Source organism: Sorex araneus, chromosome 3 (assembly GCF_027595985.1).
Source record: "Sorex araneus isolate mSorAra2 chromosome 3, mSorAra2.pri, whole genome shotgun sequence".
In the NCBI taxonomy this organism is placed as follows: Eukaryota; Metazoa; Chordata; class Mammalia; order Eulipotyphla; family Soricidae; genus Sorex; species Sorex araneus.
The window spans coordinates 11862107-11878670 of NC_073304.1; the positions used below are offsets into that span (position 1 = coordinate 11862107).

The window sequence follows — 16564 nt, forward strand, 5'->3', positions numbered from 1 at the left end:
CACTCCCAGACCATAAAATGCAGCCTGGTCCATGCACGGCAGTACTTAGACACGGCGCTGTTTTCACATCGAAGTTGCTATGAACTATAAAATGTAACCTTACTTTATGTACCACCGAGGGAAAAAAAAATGCTGTTTAGTATTATAATTAGATGCACTCATTCTGGAGAGTTCAAATGGGGAACACGTGCATTTTAGTCAGTGAATGCAGCTTGTGATGAGCTGGGCTGCGCTCAGGGAGTTGAGATGAGGCTGAATTTTGTAGATTGTATGATTTGTTTTGATATAGGTTTAAAAAAAAGAAGAAAGAAGGAAGGAAAGAAAGGAAAGAGAAAGAAAGAAAGAAAAGAAAGAAAGGAAGGAAGGAAGGAAGGAAGGAAGGAAGGAAGGAAGGAAGGAAGGAAGGGAAGGAAGGGAGGGAGGGAAGGAAGGAGGGGAGGGAGGGAAGGAGGGAGGGAGGGAGGGAGGGAGGGAGGGAGGGAAGGAAGGAAGGAAGGAAGGAAGGAAGGAAGGAAGGAAGGAAGGAAGGAAACACACAGTTGACCCGGGCGTCCCATGGGGTCCCCAAGCACTGCCAGGGAACAATTCCTGAATGCAGAGCCAGGAGTAACCCTTGAGCATCACTGGTGTGATCCAAAAAGCCAAAAAAGAACGGCAGAGTGGGGGACAGTGAGTCTGCTAAGACCATACTAAATGCAGGACACGCATGATAGAACAGTAGAGTGACAAGACAGAAAACTCCTGAGCCTTCAGGATTCCAGCTGTCCAGTCTCCTGTCTCCCACTCACAGGGGGACTTTTGTATGTATGTCTATGGTTGTTCCTTCACTTCTTACAAACATACATATATATGTGCACACTCACACACACACACACACACACACACACACACCCCTATATGTAGTTCCACTTGTTATGGGGCCACACCCAGCAATACTGGGGGGATGGAAGGGAGACGTGCAGTGCCAAGGACAACCTCCCATTCCTCGGAGAATGTGCCGTCCTGATCCCCATGGAGTGTTGGTATGAGCAGGTGTCCATGGAGCGAGGCCTTGCTGGCCAGGTTCTGACCATCATACCCCCCCCCCTTCTCCATGGAAAGCCCCAGTATGGCTACTTCAAGAAAAAGATTGGGGGGGGGGGAGCTGGAGTGATAGCACAGCGGTTAAGGCATTTTTCCTTGCACTCGGCTGACCTGGGTTCGATTCCCAGCATCCCATATGGTCCCCCGAGCACCGCCAGGAGTAATTCCTGAGTGCAGAGCCAGGAGTAACCCCTGAGCATTGCTGGGTGTCACCCAAAAGAAAATTCTTTTTTGAGTTGTTTTTAAAAATTGAATCATTGTGAGTTACAGGAGAGAGAGAGAGTGAGAGAGAGAGTGAGAGAGAGTGAGAGAGAGAGAGAGAGAGAGAGAGAGAGAGAGAGAAGTATCTGCCACAGAGGTGGGTGGGAGGAAAACTGAAGACATTGGTGGTGTGAACTGTACACTGGTGAAGGGTGTTGGAATATTTATGACTTCAACCCAATCATGGTTAACTTTGTCACCCAACATGGGACCCTCGGCCGTCGCCACAGTCGAGCCTGATGTGCAGCTGCCAGTCATTGGGAAAGGACAGCCAGATGGCGGGGGTGGGGAGGGGAGAGAGATAAGAATAAGCCAATGGAAATTTTTCAATTAGAAAGTAAACATTTCCTGGGCTGGAGCAATAGTACAGTGGGCAGGGCACTTGCCTTGCACACTGCTGACCTGTGTTTGATCCCCAGAATTCCATGTGATTCCTCTCAATACTGCCTAGAGTAATTCCTGAGTGCAGAGCCAGGGGTAACATCATTTCGATAAAGAAATCAAGAAGAAAAAAAGAAACTAAACATCCCTGTGAAAGCAGTTCTCTCTTCAGTTCTTCAGTGATAACCAGTTTACCAGCAATTCATTTGAAGTGTTTTCGCTTTCATTAACAATTTCTCAAGAACTTATTTAATTTCCGGGTCAGAGAGGTAGGACAACAGCTAAGGCATTTGCCTTTGCACGTGGCCAATGTCAGGTTGATTCCTGGCACCATGTCGGGTCTCCCGAGACCTGTCAGGAGTGATGCCTGAGCACAGAGTCTAGAGTAAGCCCTGAGGGGCCAGAGCAATAAGACAGCGGGTAGGGCATTTGCCTTGCACGTGGCCGACCTGGGTTCAATCCCCAGTATCCCATATGGTACCCCAAGCACCACCAGGAGTAATTCTTGAGTGCAGAGCCAGGAGGAACCTCTGAGCTTTGCGGGGTGTGACCCAAAAAGCAAAACAAAACAAAACAACCCCCCTGTAAGCCCAGAGCAGCACGAGGGATGACCCAACAATCTCCCTCCCCTAATTATTTAATCTCCATAGTAAACCTAAACTAACATTTAAGAACAAACAGTATACCCTTCTAAGTCTGGTGCTATAACCCTTCTATATGGTGCTATAACTATGCCGAAAGGATAGTCCTCCATTTAAAAAACTGGGGGAGGGGAGCAGCTTTTAAATTACAGGCAAATTACTCACTAGGTAATTGGCTTTACACTCATTGACAGCCCAAAGGCCACACCGGTGCTCAGGAGTACTATTGCAGAACTGCTTTCATTGTACTTCAGACAAAATTATGTATGGGGGCCACACCTGCCGATGCTCAGGGCTTACTGCTGGCTCTGCATTCAGGGATCACTCCTGGTGCAGCTCGGGGGACCCCGACGGGATGCCAGGAGCCAAGCTGTGCCCCTGACCTTCTGTACTATCGCTCTGACCCAACGTTAGACAAACTTCTAATCAGCTCTGTAATTTGGTTCCTGGCCCCTGGACTCTGCATGTGAATTAGAACCGGGGGGCCGTGGGAGGGTCAGACAAGGGAAGCAGAGAAATGAGAAGGCAACTCCCGCCCAGAGCATCCCAGCCTTGCGAGAACAGCCCCGTACTCGAATGTGCACGGTGCCCGTCCTGCGAAATCGAGACACCACCACCGTCCTGTCCTCTGCCTGGCACATGGCTGTCTTAGTCATCCCATTGATCTAAGAGAACTTTTCAGCAAAAGGGACGGTCATTGGTTCTAGAGCCAGAATATCCTCTTGAAGTTGTTTTCTCTGCCTTTCGATGAGAAATCCTCCCCAAGTTTTGACCCAAGGATGTCTTCTACTGCTTTGGTCTGGACTAAAGTCACCTCTAAGCATCCTTTCCCCCTGAAATACAGTGTGGTTAGATCTGGTTAATTCTAGATTTACGGGGTTATGTGGGGTGGAGGTTGCGAATAGCCCTTGTAGACTAGATAGATGAGAGATGGGGCTGGAGTGACAGCAAGGTGACAGGGCACCCGCCTTCACATAGCCAAGCCAGGTTTGGTCCCCAACATCCCATATGGTCCCCTGAGCACTTCTGGTCACTGCCAGGAGTAACCTCTGAACATCACCAGGTGTGGCCCAACCCCTCACCCTCTAAATTAGATGAGAGGGAGGGAAAGAGAAGAAAAACTGCTGGATGAATAGACAGATGGGATATTTGAATAGATGGATGAGCACATGGAGAAATAGATAAATAAGTAGTTAGATAACGGATGGGTGGATGGATGAGTGGATGAACAGATGCGCTGATGATATATACAGGTATGGACTTGTATTACGGAATTGGTCCATGCAGTTCTAGAAGCTGCGACTCATAATCTGTTCTCTGGAGGTTGATGACAGGCCCAGGAGAGCTGGTGGTGCAGCTTTAGTTCAACGCTGGTGTCCAGAGAATTTAAGGGCATCAGTGGTGATAGGAGAAGAGTAACGTTGAGGTTACAAACAGGCAGAGGGTGGGCGGGAGTGATAGCACAGCGGGTAAGATGCTTGTCTTGCCTGTGGCCAACCTGGGTTCAATCCCCAACACCCCGTATGATCCCTGAGTCCACCAGGAGTGATCCCTGAGTGCAGAGCCACGAGTAAGCCCTGAATACCACCAGATGTGGCCCCCAAACAAACGAAACAGCACAAAAATGGAAGAAGGGAGAAATCTCCTTCCCTCTGTCGTCTGTGCTCGTCACAGTACCGAAGGTAATTTTCTTGACCCAGCTACTAAATCGACTGTCAGTCTCGTCTGGAAGCAGCCCCACCGAATATGCCAAAAGGAATGTTGAATCCACGCTTTGGGCTGCCAATAGTCCAGTCCAGCTGATGCAGAAAGTTCACCCTCGGGGGAGGCTAACTCATTTGTTGATCCTCATGCTCGCTCCATCCTTCTTTCAGCTCCAGTGCCCAAGACCTCTCGACCATCCTCCCCTCCTCAGTGCTCTCTGAGTTCTGGATGAGGACTTGGGGAAGGGCAGGGGCACTGTGAACGGACCTGGTTCCTCTCCTCCTGCACAGCAGAAGCAGGCAGCTCCCCTCCCAGCTCACTCTCGTGCTAGTTCATTTGACCTGGTGTAGGGCTATGCAGTACTTTTATTAAGTACTGTGTCTTGGGTGCTGGAGCGATAGCACGGCAGGTAGGGCATTTGCCTTGCACCCAGCCGGCCCGGGTTCAAATCCCAGCATCCCATATGGTCCCCTGAGTACCGCTAGGAGTAATTCCTGAGTGCAGAGCCAGAGCCAGGACTAACCCTGTGCATCGCTGGGTGTGACCCAAAAACCGAAAAAAAAAAAAAAAAGTATTGTGCCTTTTGTTATTTTCTTTCGGTTTTACTTGGGAGGGCCACATCCAGTGGTGCTCAGGGCTTATTCCTGGCTCTGTGACAGGCTGCTCCTGATTACGTGTTAGTGCATCTCTCCCAGCTATGCTCAGGGGACCACGTGGTCCCCCTCCTCCAGCCTAAAGGCTGTGTTCAGCTCTCGCTGGCCTTCCTTCGATTACTGTAAGTCCTTTGCAACCTTAGCTGCTCCTGCGAGCATCTGGAGACTTAGAGCACATGGATAGGTCAAGCCACGGGAGACAGAACCCTGCCGCTTCCTGGGGTGATCTTGACTTTTGGAACTTCGGTGCTCCCTGAGGTGAGATCCTTGTTGATACTTGCCCAATGGTTTCACAGAGTATACTGACGATCAGCAAGCAGATGCATTCTGTGAAAATCCTTGGTCATATCCGTGGAGATACAGAAGTGCATCTGGGTCTGAGCTATAGTCCAGGCCTTGCATGCCGCTGACCTGGGTTCGATCCCCGGCATCTCATCTGGTTGTCCAAGCACCGTCAGGAGTGATTCCTGAGTGCTGAGACAGGAGGAACTCCTGAGTGTCAGCAGGGGGCCATCCGGGGTTCTGCCTATGAGAGTGTAAGTGGTGATAATGAATGGTTGTAGGGTAAGTAGTCAGGAAGGTCCATTTTCTGCATGCCCTGTACAGACATACAGACTCAAAGACTGGATTTGGCATTGCAGCCTCATATCATCCTGAGATTCCTTCCCAGTAGTCACCCGACTCTCTAATAAGGAATATGTGTCTATTTTCTAGTTTGTTTTATTTTAAGAATGAATTGATTATTGTTATTATCAGAGAGTAGACCCAAGAATGCTTCTAAGTGCCATGAATTTGGAGAATTTTGCTTATCTCTCATAGAATAACTTTGCCAAATCCCTGCCAATAAAGTTGCATTTTCTTTGGACCATGCCAGTTCAGAGTCATGGATTTGTAGTTTGAAAGCCTACATAGGATTGTTCAGCAAGAAAATTGTATTTTAGAGAAGGCCATCAACAGGAAGTCGAATAGGTGACACAGTTCATCTAGACTGCATATCATTAACTTGCCCAAGGGGTGGTAGACTTTTGTGCAGTTTTAGGCTGGAGTAATAGCACAGTGCATTTGTTCTAACCCAGGTTTGTTCTTTGGTACTCCATAGAGTACCAAGCCTGCCAGGAGTGATCCCTGAGCTCAGAACCAGGAGTAAGCCCTAAGCATCGCTGGGTGTGGCCCTGACTTAAAAAAACAAAAACAAAAACAAACAAACAAACCGTGCAATTCTTTTATGATGGTAAATTGTGATGATTTCATGCCAATATTGAAAGTAGCTTACTGGTTTGAATAATGGAAGGTGACCCCATGTGCTACAACCTTTTGGGTCATCATGAGGGAACCAAGGTTTTCCCCAGCACCCCAAACATTTGAGATGGCCAGAGACTGGAGCTTGAAGCAAATGAGAGTTGACCAGATTCCAGGCAGGTCTCTTCTTCGTGAGATTTGTGAGTGGCAGCTGATTTCTGTCTTGGTACATCCTGGTTTGTTCACAGACGTGCTTCCATGGACTTCTTAACAGAGATTCGTGGTCCCCGTGAGGTCCTTGTTGAGGGTTTATGCTCCTGGTACACTAAAACTCAGGGCTGCATGGGGTGTTATTGTCTGAAAAGTGGAGAACAACTCTTAGCTTGGATCCACTTTGGAAACTTTGCAAGACCTTCCTCTACCTTCCCCAGAACTCAGGAGACACAGTTCTGAAGATCGCCTCTTTATTCTGGTGCAGCTCCATGACTGCTGTTGTCTTACTAAACAAGACAAGATTATCACCTTTTTTCCCCCCTTTAATTTTGGTCCTCCCCACACGACTTTAAAAGGAAGAAACAAAGTTCTCCATTTCTCCCAGGAGAAGTTAGTGGAAGGATGTTTTGCATATCTGCATCCCCTTAAACAGAGACCCCCAGGAGTCGAGGGGGGGCACACATTTCAGTCACCCATCTTTTCAGGTGAGTCCAGTGTATTTAGTACATCATTTGATAATGCTAAAGAAAAAAATTAAAGCAGTGTGAGACTAAAGGAGAAAGAAGATGAATGTTAGCATTCCCCTGGGGTTCATGGGTGAAGGAATTAACACAGCGTGGCACTCTACCCTAGCTGTGTTTGTTTCCATGGCAACAGCTACGTACATGTTTCAGACTATCTACAGTGACACAGTTGCAGAAATAGTAGCTTGCAGGTTTCTGATATAACATCAGTGGACAGGCAGCACGCACTATATTAAGTAAGTGTAAAAGAATTTAAAATACAGCTTGGATTCCAATGTCTGTTAGCTCGGCTGAGTTATGTACCTGGGTTTCAGTTCTCACGGCAGCAGAAATTCTGGAGAAAGTTGCAAGAATTCCAGGCAGACAATTGTCCTTGCGGGGGTGCAAATATCATCAACCGTGAGTGAATCACACAGGTAAGAACAGCGCCCTCGGCAGGTGAGCTAGGTGCGAAGGATCTGGCGGCTTTGGGAGGTAGGGTTCGTGACAGGTGAGGCGGGAAGGGAAAGCTTTGGCTGGAAATAGCTGAGTGTGGATGTGCCGCCGAATGTTTCACTGCTGCTGAGTTGATGGCAACTGAGGTCTTGGGCTGTAGCGTTGTAGAAATTGCTTTTATATAAAAATGATCAGGTGAGCAGGGGAGAGGTGGATTGGGTGAGCCCTTAGAGGCAAACTCGGCTCCATTGTCTTTCTCTGAATGGCTTATGTAAATATTGCTCTTGTCGCCTGCCCGATGACCCTGGTTTGTCTTTGACATTGGCTGCTACTTTTTTGGTACCAATGTCTGGTCTCTGTGTCTCTGTTATGCTGCCTGCTGCGTCGTATAGGCTGATAAGACTTCAGCGTCGGTGAGAGGGCAGCCAAGGAGAGCTAGACTTTGCGTGTGACTTTGCAATCAAATCACACCGTAATTTAGGAGAAATGTTCCAATGGGTATTTATTTATATGCTAGACCTCTGCTTTGGAACAGCAGTCTAGGTATTAGGTTAATGGATTTCAATGTGCACGTTATGATTGCCGGAGCTTTCAAGTATGTTGTAGTTCAATTTATACTGAGTTTTTAATGTCACAATATTTTTATTTATGCCCATTATTCAGCCGAAGCCTGCATTTACCTTATAGTTTTATTATTCATGTATCAGTGAAGAGAATGTAAAATGGCAATTGAAGCTCGTCTGTTCGTTTGAGGAGGATTCCTTTTTTTCTGGCCAGAGGTGGACTTCTACTAAAAGAGCGGCATGAGTCATGCAGCTCTGTGGATATCAGACTCCTTCCAATATGTGCAGGGAGCAATTGGCCGCTCCTTCCGCATGTTATTCTTTACAGCCGTTTGTTGACTCGGTGTTAAGAGAGCGTGTCTGGAGAGTCCCAGACTGCTCCAGGTGACCTGTGCATGTGGGGATCTGAGCAAGGTTTTAAATTGCAAACCAGGACTCTGGACCCTAGAAGGTCTGACAACTCAGTGGATAGACCGATTTTGTTTTCTAAGTGATGCAGAGTGCAAGCAAGGTTGCCGCCTCCCCTGTATGCCCGGGTGCCGTCTGGGCAACCCAGAGGAGGGATATGGATGCCCGCTCACCGTCTCCCCACCCCCCACCTCTGGTTTGGGGGCCACACCCAACAGTGGGCTTACTCCTGGCTCTGCGCTCGGGGTCACTCCTGGCTATTGAGGGATCCCTTGCAGGGGCGGGGATTGAACTCGGGTGAGGCAAGAACACGCATACCCCTATAAATTCTGTACTTGTTCTCTGACCCCCCATGGGTGTCTTCTCTGGAAACGGCTTCCAGTGACTAAAAGCAGTTCCTGCCTCAGAGCCCAGCTCCTCCGCCCCCTCCTCGTCTCTGTGGCAGACACCAGCCCAGCTTTGGCTTCTCCGAGCCTCAGTTTGACTTGTTTCTTTTTTTTTTTTTTTTGGTCACACCTGGCGATGCACAGGGATCACTCCTGGCTATGCACTCAGGAATTACCCCTGGTGGTGCTCAGGGGACCCTATGGGATGCTGGGAATCGAACCCGGGTTGGCCTCGAGCAAGGCAAATGCCCATTCCGCTGTGCTATCGCTCCAGCCCCATCAGTTTGACTTGTTTCTTGACGAGGCCCCTGTGTGTCTCAGTGACTGCTGCAGGAAAGGGGACTCGTGCTCTCCTGCCTGGGGCCCCCACCAAGGCAGCGGCACTGGAGTAAGGGTTTTTGTGACCTTGTCCTGCTACTTCATTTGCTGGGTGCTGGCCACCTTGGGCTCTGAGTCCAGGAAACAGAAAAGTTTCAGTGAATTCCTTCAGATAGTCAGCTGGTCTCTAGGACCAGCCTTTCGGCACTTGGCACATTTGGGTCCTGTTTTTTAATCATTCAGAGATATTTTCTAGTGTTAAACACACACACACACACACACACACACACACACCACCACCACCACCACCACCACCACCACCACCACCACCACCACCAACAACAACAACAACAACAACAACAATAACCCGCAGTCTACACCGGTGTTATTTTGACGCTTTTGTTTGAAGTAAACAAGCCACATGAAGCTCAATGTAAAGCCCTGGGCCCCCCCCAGTCATTCCAAAGAAAAATCCTGCCAATTGCCAGGAGGAAACTCAATTGCTTCCATTTGAAGGGCCAGGAAATTGATTTGAAAAAAAAAATTAATTTGAGGCATTCCCAAATAGTGGCAGCATGAAATGAATGAGAGGAAAATGAGGGTACAGACGGATCTTATTACCCATCTGAAACGGGGGGACCGTTGCCAAGACCAACTGCCCGGCTCGCCCGTCCTCAGCCGCCTCTGCGGTGCCACCACTTGGGAAGCCGGGCAGAGACGGGGAGAATCTCGTCCCCAGGAAGGGAGTGAGGTGGGGTCTTTCCCACACTTGCCCCTTCCCGTTCTTCCCTCTCACGGCCACTCCTCACTGGGGTGTGTGTGTGTGTGTGTGTGTGTGTGTGTGTGTGTGTGTGTGTGTGTGTGTGTGTGTGTGTGTGTGTGTGTGTGTGTGTGTGTGTGTGTGTGGCGTGTTGTAGCACTGCCTTCAGGCACTAAGTTCTGAGACTTAGCCCTGTCCAGAAATTTCTAGGCCTCGGGCTTAGATAGTACTGCGGGTCGGCTGCTTGCCTTGCATGTCACGGACCCAGGTTCGATCCCTGGCACCACACCACACATACGGTCCCCTCAGTCTGCCGAGAGTGATCTCTGAGCACAGAGCCATGAGTGAGACCTGAGCATCACCAGTATGATCGGAACAAACAAAAAGAAGTTTCTAGGCCTTTGCTCTTGCTGCTGCCTCTGCCTGTCCCTCCCCCTCCCCTGCTTTCGCAGGCCCAACTTGAAATCTAGCTCCTCCTACATGTTCAGATCTGAGCCAGGAGAGAGAGCTCGGTGGTGGAGTGCAAACTTTGCCTGCGAGGAAGCTTGGGGTCGATCCGAAGCATCCCATATGGTCCCCCATGTGCTGCCTGAACTGAACTCCCGCTATGGCGGAAGAGCCGCTGAGCACTGCTCAGTGTGACCAAACAAACGAGCAAACAAACAGGAAACCTCAGATCTTCCCTCCAGCCCTCACGGGGGCAAGTTCCCCCGTGATGCTCGATGCTCCTAGTCAATTCTAGGTCTTTAATGAGAATGTGCAAGTCTGTTCCTGGATGGTTATTTCTGCTGGGCCAGAGAGAGTTAAAGGCCTTACCTTGCACACAGCCAACCCTGGCTCAGTACCCGAGCACCACAGGAGTCATCCCTGAGCACAGAGCCAAGGGTAAGTCCTCAGTACAGTCAGATGTGCCCCCACCAAAAGGAAAAGAAAGATGAGTTATGTTTGACCCTAACAGAGACTTTAATGTACTAAAGACAAAAATCACAACTTAGCTACTGTGGCTTCAAACTGATGTATGTTATCATATTAAAAAAAAAATTGAGGGGCTGGAGCAATAGCACAGCGGGTAGGGCATTTGCCTTGCACGTGGCCGACCCGGGTTCGATTCCCAGCATCCCATATGGTCCCCTGAGCACCACCAGGAGTAATTCCTGAGTGAAGAGCCAGGAGTAACCCCTGTGCATTGCCGGGTGTGACCCAAAAAGCAAAAAAAAAAAAAAAAAAAAAATGGGGGAACATACACAGCTGTGTTTAGGGTTTCCTCCCAGCTCTGCTCTCAGGGATCACTCCTGGCAGTGCTCAGAGGACCCTAGTGGGTGTTGGTTAAACCGAGGTCAGCCACAGGGGAAGAAAGCTCCCTATCCACTGTATTGTCTCTGTAGAGTCCTTTGTCACTTGCTTCAAACCTCATCTAGATAGGCATCTTGAAGAGATCTCTGTATGCCACGATTAAGCGTCACTTTCAAGGGCCTGGTTGTCCCAGCGTGGAACATCTAGATCATTCCAGATCCTTGGAGATGTATGCCAACTCTTGGACACCTCTAGGCACAGAAGCCAGGGGAATGTGCTATTTGCTTTTTTCTGTCACCAAATCATGAGATTTTAGAGCTGGAAGGAACCCAAGAGTGCGAAACTCCTGTTGTAGGGGAATTACGGCAAACCTGAAATATCAGCGACCATGAAAAGGCCTCGTGATTGGTTCCGGGCCTGGGTGTGTCTGCCTCACGCTCTGCCCTCTGTGCTTCGCCAGCCGTGGCCGTGGGGTCCCTGGGTCATCGCTCACTCGCCCGGTGCTTTCTTGCTCCCTGTCAGGATGGGCTTATACGTTCCCCGTGCCAGATCGCCCTTCGCCTCCGTCCCCTTCCCCATGTGGCTGGAAGGCTGATGTCTCCGGCAAAGAGTCGACACAACGTGGACGGGGAGTTGAGCTCCGGAAGACCAGAGCCCCGCTAACAATTCATTAGCCCTCCCCTCACGGCGGAGAAGGCAGCTGCTGACTTCGGTCAAGTTCAAACCCTTAAAAAGAGTGGAAAAAAAGCACATACTTTCCAGGGCCTGGGCCCTGCACAGCCGAGCCAGCTGGGCGCAGCCCCGTGGCAGGAAGAGTTCTCAGTTTCAGAAACCCGAGCCCCGAGCTAGCACTCGGCGTGGGGAATGCGGCTCTAGCCGGGTCGGATTTGGCACAGGTTCCGTCTGGGCTGACTTCTGCGCCGAATTCTGTCAGACACCCACTGCTCGGACGGGAAGGGACCAGGCCTCCAAGCTGGTGGGAGGAGCAAGCTTGTGTGCACACATGTATGTGTGTGTGCATGCCTATTTGTGCATGCATATGTGTGTGTGTATGTGTGTGTAAAGACCTCTTTTTGAAGTTGACATCCTATTAGTAAATTTGTATAAAATACATTTTGATTCGGGGCTGGAGCAATAGTGCCGTGGTAAGACATTTACCTTGCATGCGGCCGACCTCGGTTCAATCCCCAGTGTCCTATCCGGTCCCCCAGGCCTGCTAGCAGTTAATCCTGAGACCAGACCCAGGAGTCAGCCCTGGGCAATGCTGGGTGTGAGCCAAAAACAAAACGAAACAGATCAACCAATTTTGATTGGCAAACATTGGCCTCTAGGTTTTAGGCTTATAGTTTCGTAATTTGGTGTTTGCATAGACGCCATCTGCCTCACCCCCCCCCCCCAAAAGTCCACCACCCTAGACAGTTGACCTCCCCATCAATTTAACGCATAGTACCGCTACTACCCCCATTCCCTGCCCCTCTGGCAGGCTTTGAAAGAGGAACTGTTGGTTTTCCATGTAACTGTGTACTTCCTCTTATCCAGAGTTACCCTGTTAAGGGACTATGGCGCAATTCCGGATTCTAAGTTGAAAGTCTGATTAATCTCTCTGCCACGTACGTATGGAAATAAATTAGTAAATGGTCCGTGTGGGACTACGCTACTGCAGAGATGATAAATTAGCACCTGTATGTGTCTCTGTGTTGCTGAAGACTGGAGTGGGGCTCCCCGGGATTCTCTTGGAAGATAACCGGGTGCTCTCTTGTGGTCGGAGGAATAAGATTTAGAACAAACAGCAACCAAAAAAAAAAAATCATGAGAAAGAAAAAAAATTACCTTGGGAGAATGCTGTGGTTGATGATGCCAAGTTTGCTCTCTAGAACTGCTGTCTCTGCAAATATTTAAAAGGAATGTCCCAAGGGCACGAGCAACATTTTACTTTTATATTTTCCGAGGCTGAAATCATAACAAGTATTCATGAGTGCCCAGACATCTCAATGAAGAGGCGACTTCTTGACCTCTGCGTGGTGGTCGAGAAATCCCGAATTCTCCTAGCGACTTCACGCCCGCTTCTTTAAATCTCTGAGCAGGCTGGGCACGTCGGCACTTCTGGTTCTTGATGGTTGAAAGTCTGGACTTGAAAGGGTTGAACGCCTTGCCCAGAAGGACTTAGATGGTTAAAAGGCAGCACTGGGATGTGCCCCCTCAGAAAACGCTGGTTCCTGACTCGGAATCAGAGATGGGAGTGACCTCAGGAAGCCCCTGGCCAGCCCGTCACTCACCTGCCAGCAGCAGGAAATAAAGCCTTCTATCTGGGTCACTTTACTCGAAAGTAAGGTATTTTTCTCCCTCTAATTGTAGGTATGTTGTCCTGCTGTAAGGCTTCCCCGTGACTCAGGTGCGCTGGAGTTATTTTATGAAAAAGCTCAACCCAGGGATGTCCTCGGGGGCTTTTGCTGCCTGACATTTGGCCCCTTTGCAGAACAGCCCTGGGCGACAGCCACAGTCTGGTGCCTGCTTTAGATTGCTCCTGAGTGTCTTGGGTGGCAGGGGCGGGGGGGGGGGTGCCCCCTTCACTGCGGAGTGCACCCAAACTAGCAGACTGGGGATAGAAATAGTTCTGTCATCTCCTTTACCTCCTATATTGTCACCTTCTCAACATAAGTCATTTCGAAACCCGAGCCGGTCTTGGCCCAAGAAAGACGCCGCCAGCAGCCCTAAGAACTGACCTGCCTGAACTTGGGTATGAGCGGCTTCTTCAGCTCTCTCTCAGGGGTCCCGCACCCCCCTCAGTCCTGACTGCACCCTGTGCCTCCCCCCCCTCCAAGTCTGGCTTCAGCGTCTGCCTCTTTCCACATGCCAAATAACCCCCCTAGTCTTCAGCCCCTTCCTCACTGTCATTGTCCTGATGGGGTGCTGACTGGACCCCCCACCTCCACCAGAAACCCGTGTCTGCCGAAACCTGTGCTTATTAGAACAGCCTGTTTCTCTCCCTCTGGCTGATTTCGCTCAGGGAGATACTCTCTGCATGTCCATCCATGGATCAGCAAATGTCATGACTTCATCTTTCCTAAGAGATATGTCGCGTTCCATTGTGTAGATAGATGTGCCATCGTTTCTTTATTCAAACTTACCTGTTCTCGAGTACTTGGGTTGTTTCCAGATTATGGCTATTGTGAATAGTGTGGCAATGAGCAAACACAGCATGATTGTGTGTATGTTATTTGTGGAATCACACACATACACACACACACACACACATACACACACACACACCATAGTATGTGAGTGATACCCAAAGACAGTATTAAAAAGGGCCAGGAGGACTGGTCCATTGTAGGATGCTTACCACCAAGGGGCAGGGGAGTGCAGTTAGGACAGAGAAGGGACCACTACACTATGACAATGATAGCTGGAAATGATCACTCTGGACCCAAACTGAGTGCTGAAAGGAGGGAAAGTGATATGCATGATACCCTTTCAGTAACAGTATTGCAAACCACAGCGCCTAAATGGAAAATGAGAGAGAGAGAGAGACAGAGAGACAGAGAGAGAGAGAGAATAGAGGCAGGCTGTGAGAGCAGGATTGGGTTGGTGGTGGGAGGGAAACTGGGGATGTTGGCGGCAGGAAATGTGCACTGGTGGAGGGATGGGTGTTGAAACATTTTTTTTTTTTTTTTTTTTTTGCTTTTTGGGTCACACCCAGCGATGCTCAGGGGTTACTCCTGGCTTTACACTCAGGAATTACTCCTGGTGGTGCTTGGGGGACCATATGGGATGCCGGGGATTGAACTCGAGTCGGCCGCGTGCAAGGCAAACGCCCTAACCGCTGTGCTATCACTCCGGCCCCGGGGTGTTGAAACATTTTATGACTGAAACTCAATCACAAAATTTTTTTGTCACTATGTATCTCAGAGTGATTCAATTAGAAAATAAAATTAATAAATTTTTTTAAAAAAAGAAAGACCAGATCTCTGTGTTTGGGTAGCAGTGGGCCTGCCTGATCTCTCAGTACCTTTCTCCAAAGTGGGAATTTCATCATTTTCTCTCTCTGACCCTTCTCCCTCCTGGATCCACAACTCAATACTTTGCCCTTGATTGGGGTTCAAATGTCCATGTGTTTTTTTGTGTGATATATATATATATTTTTGCATAACTTGCTGCTTTGGCTTTTTGAATGCTGGAGAGCAAACCCAAGACCCCACACAGACAGTGATGAATCTGCTCTTCCCTGGAGCCACCAACATAATGAATTCATTTCTGAACATTCTCAGACTCTGTCTCACAGGGTAAATACCTTTATTTATTTTTTTCTCCCTGAGACTCTGTGTACTTGTAGTCTCAAGGTGGTCATCGGTAAAAGTGCCATCACAGGTGGCTTAGAGAAGAGAGGGTCTTCCCTAGCCTGAGAGCAGCTTGAGTCGGGAAGGGCGTCCTGCGGCGGCGGGAGAAGGAACTTGGAAGAGAGGGAGGATCTGGCTCATGCCCAGCAGATCTTGGGTGATATGAACATTTCTGCATACTCTAATTGTTTAGAAAACTCATGCATGGGGGCTGGAGCAATAGCACAGCGGGGAGGGCGTTTGCCTTGCACGCGGCTGACCTGGGTTCAAGTCCCAGCATCCCATATGGTCCCCTGAGCACTGCCAGGGGTGATTCCTGAGTGGAGAGCCAGGAGTAACCCCTGTGCATCGCCAGGTGTGACCCAAAAACCAAAAAAAAAAAAAACCTCATGCATATTCATGATGGGGTGAAGCGGGCGTGAGTGGGGAGCAGCATACAACGGACAGATGGACAGACCTGGCCTGTGCAGAGAACGGCAGAGAAATGTGGAGGGGGAGCTTTTCAGTTCGGTGATAAGAAGAAGGTGGGGTGGGTGGGGATGGGGCGAGACAGACTCCAGTGTCCAGTCTGTACTGGCCAGAACTGGAACTGTCCTGCCAGAGGCCTGGAGTCTGTCCGCATCTTTCTGTGAAAGGTTCCTTCATGGCTCAGAGACCCAGGAGGGCTTTTCCCTGGTAGGGGTTATCACATTCTCTAAGCTACACATCTCTGGCCAATCTCTTTTAGCTTTTCCTAAACCCAGAGTCCTTCTAAGTTTTGCTTGGTTTTGTTTTTTAGTTTGTCACTGTCACTGTCATTCTGTTGCTCATCGATTTGTTCGAGCGGGCACCAGTAATGTCTCTCATTGAGAGACTTATTGTTACCTTTTTTGGCATATCCAATACACACGGGTAGCTTGCCAGGCTCTGCCTGAAGGGCTCAATACTCTCGGTAGCTTGCCCGGCTCTCTGAGAGGGGCGGAGGAATCGAACTCAGGTTGGCCACATGAAAGGCGAAAGCCCAACCGCTGTGCTATTACTCCAGCGATATCATAGTGCTATCGCTCCAGTTTTTTTTTTAAATTTATTTATGTATTTATTTTTGAGGTGGGGGGGACAGTGTTGCAAAAAAAGCTTTGATAAGACTGGGCCAGAGGGGCCAGAGCCATAGCACAGCGGGTGGGGCGTTTGCCTTGCACACGGCCGACCTGTTTTGATCCCCAGCCTCCCATATGGTCCCTGAGTACCACCAGGAGTAATTCCTGAGTGCATGAGCCAGGAATAACCCGTGTGCATCTCGGGTGCGACCCAAAAAGGGGAGGGGGCGGAAGATAGGGGCAGAGAGTATAGTAGAGAGTATAGTAGATAAGACACAGGCCTTATCCA

General features: G+C 49.4%; 1 protein-coding gene across 7 annotated transcripts in view; it reads left to right on the forward strand.

Annotated features, from left to right (window-relative positions):
• Positions 1-16564, forward strand: part of FOXN3 (forkhead box N3) — a 407334-nt gene that overhangs the window by 108968 nt on the left and 281802 nt on the right. Inside the window, exon 1 of one of the 7 annotated variants that reach the window (XM_055133778.1) lies at positions 7097-7115. The exons of the other annotated variants lie outside the window; for them this stretch is intronic. The gene's annotated coding sequence lies outside the window, so the exon portion shown is untranslated. Of the gene's footprint in view, positions 1-7096; positions 7116-16564 lie in introns of those variants that run through there. 7 annotated transcript variants of the gene reach the window in all.